Source organism: Monopterus albus, unplaced genomic scaffold (assembly GCF_001952655.1).
Source record: "Monopterus albus unplaced genomic scaffold, M_albus_1.0 scaffold48.1, whole genome shotgun sequence".
Lineage (NCBI taxonomy): Eukaryota > Metazoa > Chordata > Actinopteri > Synbranchiformes > Synbranchidae > Monopterus > Monopterus albus.
Window position 1 is genome coordinate 1,541,944 of NW_018127928.1, and position 9,452 is coordinate 1,551,395.

Sequence of the window (9,452 nt, forward strand, 5' to 3'; positions counted from 1 at the left end):
ACTCTTTCCTCCTCCTCTTGCTCTGTCACTTCCCTCTACTTGACTATTTCTCACCTCACACTTCAAGTTTTCTCAAAGCCGCCATGTCCAGCACAGAATTGCCATTCAAAGGCGTTTTCATCTGCAGTCTGCTAACGTGGACAGTGTCATTGTGACACCAGGGTTCATTTATGTTGCCAATTACTTTTCTTGCTGCCTAGTCCCTTCCATTTCTACCTGTCTTTTTGTCTTTTATCCTCTCTCTCTTCAGGTTTCCCCAAACCAAACACCGTTAATGAACCATGAAGCTGACATCTGCAAGAAAGCAACAACTACATTAGTGTGAGTGGCTGCAACATCCCAAATCTCTGCCTTGTCACCTGTCACCTCCCAAAGAGAATACATAAGTAAACGGGACAAGAAGAGGGACAGGAAAGTGAAAGCTTTTTCAAGGAATGAGGTTTAGCAACTTCATGATAAATGTGGATAACTAGGTAGCGCTGTGCTTTGGCTGCTATTAAATCTTAACAGTTTTTAAAGGTATATATAAATGTTATTGGCAAATAGTAATTTCCAGCAGAGCACAATGGATTCAGGTAACCCAGGGGTGATGAAAGGAAAAAAACAAGATGAGTGACGTTTATTAGATTGTATCTAAATGAATCTACCACTCTCCTCTGTCTTTCTCTCAGAAGTTGTTTCTCTCCTCTTTCATATCACTGCTGTTGTCGAGGTACTGTGACGCTGATGCGGTGTAAATTGATTTCCTGGAAGATGTGATGGATGAATAGAGAATGAACATCTTCATCGCTGACCCCGACGCCGATTGCTTCTCCCCCTGCCCGCTCAGATGATTGACAAGGCTGCTAACGAGTGCCGTCGCCAGTCGTGTTATAATTTCGCTATGTTGAAAACAGCCGAGACTCGGTCCCAAGGTAATGAGCTTCTGGAAGAGAGGGAGGAGAAAGGAGAGGAGAGGCTCACCCTGAGAGAGGTGAAATAAAAGAGTCGGAGTAAATAAAAAAGGAGACAAAGCACATGAAAGTAGATTAGAAAGAAGTTGAGATTATCATTGACTTGAGAGGGGCCGTTTCATTGTTTATGTGCTGTTTTGATGGATGTCTTTCAAGCTGGGCTTTCTAAGCTGCAGTGTATTCATTTCTCAATCGCTGAGAGGCCAGGCATTTCAAAAGGCACCATAAAACATGTTATTTGCATTAAAAGTATTTGATTTAAAAGTGCTGCATGGTGCAGATTGCGTATCAGAGTGTGCATGTCTGTACATATTCAAGCTTCTGTGTGTGCTTTTAAAAAGCATTCTGTGCATGTTTCATTTGTGTGAGTGTAATTGTTTGAATATGCATGTAGGCATGTGTAAGAGTCATGCGTGTGTTTGTGTGTGCATGTAATTTATTCCTCCACATGGGGGCTTAGGGCAGGTCTCTCTGTGTTTATTCGGATGATTAGGAGGTGACAATATGTTGCTGATGATCAGCTTTATAATCAGCTACCATCACAGATTATTCTAACCTTGATTAAAGACCTGCAGTCTCCCTATCATCTCCCAGCTCAGCCTAACAAGATAGGATGACGCTCTGATTAATGCCAGAGAGAGCCTAGTCATGACACAAAGGACAGGCCTGCATCACCACAGGAGGACTGGGGAAGCTGTCACGCATCATACTTTGTTGCCTTTCTGATTTGTCGGCTTGATACAGGACCTTTGTCTTAATTATTTTTCTTTTACAAATTAATCTGTGTGAGACTGATTCAGTTTTCATTATCAATGTTGTTGACGTCTGCCATGATTAGATATCAAAAGGAACGTTGCGCCAGAATGTGACTGCTATGCATCCATGTGCCAACATAACCACTGTCTCTCCCCTTTCACAATAACTCATAAACTCATCAGCAAACTTTCTTTTGTCTGACAATCATTAGTGTGATGTGTGCGCATGCACTTGTGTGTGTGCGGGGGTTTGTTTTTTTTCCTGGCAAAGCATTTGATTCATTACAGTGCGAGGTGTTGTTGAGGTCCCGGAGGTGTGTAGGAGAGGACTGGATGAATGAGTCGCTCTCACAGGTTGTCAGATGACGAAGGCACTGATCCAGGGTCTGTGGCAATCAACCGGCTGGAGGCAGGCACAGCAGCCTCTGGCCTTTTGATTCGGTTTAGCACTGAACAGCGTGGCCCGGCCTCTCTGTGTCCCTCCTCCACCAGAGTTGGATCATCTCATACTGTTGGTGAAAACAGTTCTCCAGTTTAGCAGCAGTGTCATGCTGAGGGGGAGGTTCAGTAATCCACTGTTATTACTAAGCAGAAGTTGCATACTGTTTTCTTTCTAGAATTTGAATAAAGGTCGTCTTTGTCATTCTGTTTGACTTTAGGAAGGAGCACCGAATGTTCCATCCATCCCTTTTTCCTGAATAATTCCATTAAAAACAGCAAAACCGGGTTTAATTGATGTCCCTACTAATATGTTTCAGAATTCCAACCAAAATATCAGCATGAAAGTCTCTATTGTGCTGCTTTGCAGCACTTTAATTGATGTAGCTAGTGTTATCAGTCGTTCAGGGCCCAGAATGGTTTACCTTCATATTGTGCTTGAACCCAGGCCCTCTTTAACAGCTCAAATAACAGTAACCTGCTTAACAGTATTTATCAGGGTGATACTTGAAACATGATTTTAGAAGTTCTTTAGAGAGAACAGATTTTTCTTTAGAGATATTTCTAAAACACAGATGCCTGTGAGGACAGCTTTTGATTGGATTGACATTTTTTATTGACCTTTAGCAAATAAACTATGTTGTCTTGCTTCAGAAAACATGAGAAGAATGCTAACATTATAACCTAAAGAATATGAGCCCATCAAAAATCTTAAATATAATAAAAATATGTTATATTTGATAAATAGTATATACAGTAATTTAAGCATGAATCAAATGTAATTCTATATTTAGTTCTGTTGCCTTCTGTGTCTCCATTAAATAATGTGAAAACCATCTCTGAATAAAACTGTAGTTTGCCTTCATCAAAGTACCTGAAATCCAGTAATGATCTATACTTAAGCTTGCTCTCTTTCTCTACTTTTCATGTATCTTTTAGGACTGTATGAAACTTGACCGCATTATGATTGTAGTACTGCCAACTAGTTCTCCATAAAAATGATCCTTATGGGCAAATTACACCATCTAAGCTTAATAAATGTTTACAACTAAGAAACTAAGTATCGTGCACTGTGATGTTCTCTTTTTGCCTGAAATGTTCTTGTAGCCAGGTGCTCTTGGCGCCACACTGCGCTGTGGGACAGTCTAAGTGGAGGAGGTCCAGCCACTGATTGTCCCTTTCGTCTTTGATATTAAAGGCATTCTAGTGAGAATAATTTGTGTTTAGTGCCCTGCTGTGGATAGAGCCATCCTGTTTGACCATCGAAGCTGACCTAATTCATCCTCTCTTAAGTGCGTGTGTGTGTGCACGCTTGTATTTGTGCTAAATGCAGAGTAGCTGTTGTGACTAGCTGGTCGCACACAGAGCCTTGCTGTTGTTGCTGAGAGAGCCTGTGTGTATTTTTGAGGGCCACTGAGTATGTGACCTCTTATCCAGCATCCCCAGAGCAGCAGCTCAGCGGGCGGGTAATTCATGCCGAAGCCTGGCCGCCCCGCTGCTCAGAGCACGTGCCCCCTCCGAGCACCCTCCCCCGCGTGCCCCCTGACCTGTGTCTCCATGGCGATGGGGTGTCCCGTCACAGGGCGCACCTGGCACCTGGCCACCCCCTCATCACTTCTTCTCTCCTTTCTTCCCTGAATCTCCCCCTCACAAGCAACAACATTTGTAGATGGGGGTCCATAATGAAGTTTCACATATTCATTCAGGAAACAGCAGGGAGTGGTCCAGGCCTGGAGTGTGGTCAAACTGCTACAGTGGCACAGTTTGCTGGCTATTTCAGTTCTGGGATTTAACACTGGGAGGCCAAGTTGTTACTGCAGGACAGTTCAAAGTATAAGCTGTTGTTTTTTGTCTTCTTGTACTTTAGCCTATGCAGTCTTATACAGTGTTAAGCACTTACTATAATAGAAGTCAGTAATAAGTCACTTGAACACTTTTTTCTGTTTTGATACAAATAAAACATACATGATTCAAAGTGTTATTTTGTCATCTCTAGAGATGCTAGGAGGCAGATTTGGTTACTTTGGACAGTGGCAGAGAGCCTAGCTGTGTCCTGTATTTATACCAAGCTAAACCGACTGCTGGTTGTAGCTTCATGCTGTAATTAGCGTATATAGGAAGGGTGCAAGTTTTCTCATCTCTCTGTAATAGTGTTGATTGTCTTAGAACAATGAAAGTGATATTAGCTGGGTTAAAAAGTTAGCCATGTTTTATTGCATTTAAGGTACTTCTTTACAGTTTTCACTCCACCATCTCTTCCTTTTTTATTTCCACCTCCAGACATGATATCACATGGCCACTGAGTCAGCGAATCACTCAGCTTCTGTCTCTTCCCTCTCCTTATTACATGCCAATTAGCCACACAAAGTGGTATAAAAAGGTGTCTAATGCAATTACCCTGGTTAGGATGTTTTAATAGTGTGCTGAGCCCAGAGATGTATGTGCCAGCTATCCACTGACATTAAATCAATAATCAGCCTGCCATGCCTGCTTGTTAATTCAGCGCTTTGCATTTTATTCCTCAACATGGTAAGATTGATTATTAGTAGCAGGGGTTTTGAAGTGGGGAAGAGGTCTGTAATGATATGTGTAATGGAGTATGGGCTGCATTGCTTTAATTTGCATGGCAGGTACTGACTGAGATTTTATCTGTGGGATACTTGTAGGCTCTAATTTGTTCAGATAAATTGGGATATGAAAGAACAGTAGTTTTATTGAGTGTGTGTGATTGTCTCTTCACACATACATACAGTATGTGTATGCATGTGTGTGCAGGAGAAAAGAGAATGTGTCATGACTGAATGACAGCATTTCCTTTGTTTCTTTGTCTTTTTAAGTTCCCACTGCAGTCATAATGCATTAGCCAGCATTCATCTCAAAATGATCTGACTTATTACTCCCTAAAAGCAACAACTCATTATATCTCTCTATTTATCTATATATATATATATATATATATTGCATCTTATTTATAAAAAGTCGAGGTAAAAGTCAGTCCTACCACTTTTCTTTTTTCTGTTTTCCTCGATAAATCAAAATAGTTCAAATACTTCCACCTCACTTAGAATAAAAGACCCACAGCCTATTTTTTTTCTAGCGATGCAATCAGGAAATGGATTATTGGATAATTTTGGCAATGGTGGAATAAGTACTCAGATCTTAGTCCATCTAACTTGAAACTAGTAAAAACACTCCACCGTGATGGAGGTTGATGTTGAAAAAGCTTTATTATTCACGCATTCTCGTCACTGCTAACATTATTTGGGTTCCATTTATCCACAGACACATCCTGGCATTCCCCTTTCTTCATTTCCAAAATCCCCAGCATTTGTCGCTAAGTGTGTCCCTACTTCTCAGAAGCTGAAAGTTAAGAAAAGTGTGTAAATGTACTGTTATCATTTATCATTTTATAACTCAAATGGAAGGTGCAAAACTACCTGCTCAGCCTTGGAAGAACAGCATGGAAATCAAGATGAGGTTTTCATGAACGTGACAGAATCTCAACACTTTCCCCTGATGCATAAAGTGTAAGTTTCACCTATGCAATTCAAGGTTGTGAATAATGTGTTCTTACTAAACATTTTAATTAAAAAACATCCGTATATGGCAAATCACAGAATCACGGTGGCTGCTTTCTCATCCCCCCCAGTCTACCTCCCCTTCCCTTCCAAGCCGGAGTAATTCTACTGCCTGCGATGCAGTAATGCCTCAGTTTCCTTAAAGGCAATCGCTGAAAGCAATATTAATCATTGTCTAGTGCTGGCCCTCCTTCCCTTGGTGTTTTGCATCTTGCAACATCACTTTCAAACTGTACCTTCAAATGGGAGTGTGACAAAGTGGTTCTAAAGGACGAGTGGCGCCAAGCATATGGTGGTGGTGGGGGGCACTCCAAAGCCAATCCTGTAAGGAAGAAGAAGCAACGTAGGATGGGGAATGGGTTGGGGGTGAATTGGGGAAAGGAATGCAGAAATGAAGATTATCATCTAGAAGTAGAAGCACCTTTTGTGTTTGTTTCAGACTTTACTTTTTGCTCTTTTGCCAGCAACTTCTTACCGACTTTCACTCAGTGGATAGGGTTCACTTTTGCTGTGCACATGACTATAATTTCCCCATAAAGAAAACAAATTTACTTCTGCAAAGGAAGAAAAACCAAAGCAATTGCACTTAATAACTGTGTCTTCCACAGCTTTTGTTGAATGCAGGAGAATTGTCATAATAAAGTATGGCACTCTGACCTGCATACAGGCATTAATAAATCAAACATTGATTTGGCGCTAAGTACCTGGCGAGTGTTTGCCTCGCAAACAAATGAATGCCTCACCATGTTCCTGTTTGCTGGCTGCCTCTGATTGGTTCTGACAGATATTCAGGCATTTGGTGGAGTAATTAGAGAGCCTCAGGGTGTGAGCTGAGGAGAAGCCTTCAGAGCTGGGTTACTTCAGTCTTTCCACTCCCTCTCAGGTAATTGCTAGCAGCTGCACAGCTAGGGAACTGAGCCTAAAAGAGCCTTGCATCACTTTCCCTCTTACCCTGTCCTTGCCATCATAGCCTCCCTTATGCCTCAGATCCCCAAAACAACTCAGATGTACCTAATGCTGCAACAAGCTGGAGCCACAGCTAAAAGGTACTCGAGTAGCCAAGTAAACATTACAAATTTAGTTTATTTACAGTGTCCTAAAGGAGTAAAGTTAAGAGCAAAGAAAAAGTAGTTTTGTTGTTATTGTATGAAATGAAAATGCACTTCCAGCTCTTCCTCTTTAGAGAACAAAAAGGGAGTTTGAAAAACAGGAGTGAGTGTGATAAAAGCAAGTATTTGTTTTGGTAACATTGCGTATCTAGCGTGATCATGATTATACTTTTTATATTGAATTAATATGATTTTAATTTGAGAGCATTCTACTGGATTGACATTTTTTTGTCATTAGGCAGCTAACGCTAGCTTTGGACTGGAGGCTGCATGTGCAGTTTGTCCGAACCAGGAATCTGAAATTCAAGTCATTTCTTTAGGTACAAGACATGACGGGACGGGTAAAAAGTGTCATTGAGTTGGAGACTCACTGGAGTGGCTGAAAGTAGAGTAGCTTTAAACCTGCGTTTGCTTTTTTATTCATGTAGTACACTGGATTGTGACCATTATAATAAAGCATGTGGTGGACATTATCTTGAGTCCAATTAAATATTTTCTCTCAAAATTAAATAACTCAAAAACTCTTCTGGAGTTCAGCCAGGTTGGTACATTGGCTCATACAACCATTCAATCCACCTCCTTGCCCTGCTTCCCCTCAGTAGTGCTTTAGTGTCAACCAGTGTGTTTTTAGTCACATCTTCTTCGTGTGTTGTTTTTCTGCCTGGGTGCACATAGCTTGTGTTTCACACTCGTTTCATAAGACAGAATCAATAATTTTCTTGGTGGGCACTTGCGCTTTGTAATGTGTCTATTTCCAGGCAGTGATTTCAGTTATTGTTCACTTTTTACTCAAGACAGGCATCTGTTTTAAAGAGGTATTGAGGAAGGGGTATTTTCTGGTTGAAATACTAATTTTCAAGGTAGTAATTAGACGCATGCAAATTTAGACACTTCAGAAATTCACCCCATAAGGAACAAAAGGTATTATGAGTACTAGTAGATGAATATGCTTTTTCTTTCAAGTAAGTTTACAGAACCTACCATTAATGTCCGTCATCCTCAGTTTGATGCAGTGTGTAGTTTTAGCTCATTAGACAGGCAGGAAAGGAAAAATGGTCAGTTTGGCCAAATTATAACTTATGAATAAATACTGCACTGTAGTGTTTTAATCAAGGAGTAGAATTTGTCATATTGGATAGCTGAAAGGAAATAGCAGTCAAATTACTGTATTCATCCAGGTCACAGTTTTATGGTAATCCATCCAATAGTTGTTGAGATATATAATTCAGTCCACACCAAAGCGATGGCCTGACTGACTGACAGTGCCATTGCTAGTGTCATACCACTAGTGTGGCTAAAGAGCCAATAACTGCCTTGCTGTGGTAACAGTTAAACATGCAGGTAGATTCTTAAATGTACTATAGATGTATGTGCAGCAATCTAGTGGGAGTCATAGGTCCAGTGATTCCTCTGCAGAGTGGAATAATGCCTGAGGAATATGAGGCCATTTTACAGGTGCACCCTATGGTGCAAGTGCCTCTCAAGTCAAGTCAAGAATCTTTATTGTTATTATACATAGCACAACGGATTTTTTTCCGGCAGCTCTTGGCTTAAAAGACTGCCGTCCCTGGTAGGCTAGTGGTTAAGCTGCAACGCTCTTGCTGCTACGGCCCGGGTTCGAATCAGGGTTGCGTCAGGAAGGGCATCCGGTGTAAAACACGTGCATGTGTGACTAGGGGTTAGTGGGGTGATTGATTTCACAGCTCTGGGGAAGAAGCTGCGTCTCAGTCTGTTTGTTTTAGCCTTTATATTCCTGTACCTTTTCCTGGAAGAAAGAGGCACAAACAGACTGGTGCCTGGGTGGATGGGGCAGCAATCCGTCCAGCCCTCCTCTGGATCCGGTCAGTATATAGTGAGTCCAGATCCAGAAGAGGAGTACCTACAATGCCCTGAGCTGTTCTCACCACCCGGGTCAAGTCCCTCCTGTCCTGTGCAGTGCAGCTCCCATACCACACTGTCGCACTGAGACAGAGGATGCTCTCTGCTGTCGCTCTGTAGAAGTTTGTGAGCAGCTGAGAGGAGAGACCAGCATGTTTCGGCTTCCTGAGGAAGAAGAGCCTTTGCTGGGCTTTCTTCACCACGTAGGATGTGTTCAGAGACCAGGTCAGGTCAGATGTGATGTGGATGCCCAGGAACTTGATGTTATCCACTTGCTCCGCCACCTCCCCATGTATGAGAAGAGGAGCATATTTTGTCTTCCTGGACCTCCTATAATCCACAATGACCTCCTTAGTCTTGTTGGTGTTCAGGACAAGACTGTTATCTGAACACCACCTTGTCAGGTGCTGGATCTCCTCTCTGTAGTGAGTCTCATCATTGTCTGAGATGAGACCCACTACGGTGGTGTTGTCTGCCAACTTCACTACTGTGTTTGTGGGGTGAATGGCATAACAGTCATGAGTAAACAGAGTGAAGAGAACTGGGCTGAGCACACAGCCCTGTGGTGCACCTGTGTTTAGGATCAGTGTGGATGATGTGCAGCTTCCAATTCTCACCACTTGAGGCCTGTTAGTGAGGAAGTCTTTAATCCAATGACACATCATTGCAGGCATTCCCAGATTGTGCAGTTTCAGTGCCAGTTTGTCTGGGATTACAGTGTTAAATGCTGAACTGAAGTCA

At 42.0% G+C, this 9,452-nt stretch overlaps 1 long non-coding RNA gene across 3 annotated transcripts in view; it reads left to right on the forward strand.

Annotated features, from left to right (window-relative positions):
* Positions 1 to 1,978, forward strand: part of LOC109960545 (uncharacterized) — a 7,836-nt gene extending 5,858 nt beyond the window's left edge. For 2 of the 3 annotated variants that reach the window (XR_002275026.1, XR_002275024.1), the window contains exons 3-4: positions 251 to 321; positions 672 to 1,978. This is a non-coding gene — a long non-coding RNA (uncharacterized LOC109960545). The remainder of the gene's footprint in view (positions 1 to 250; positions 322 to 671) is intronic. The other variant, XR_002275025.1, reaches the window with a different exon arrangement.
* The last annotated feature ends 7,474 nt before the right edge of the window (positions 1,979 to 9,452 follow it).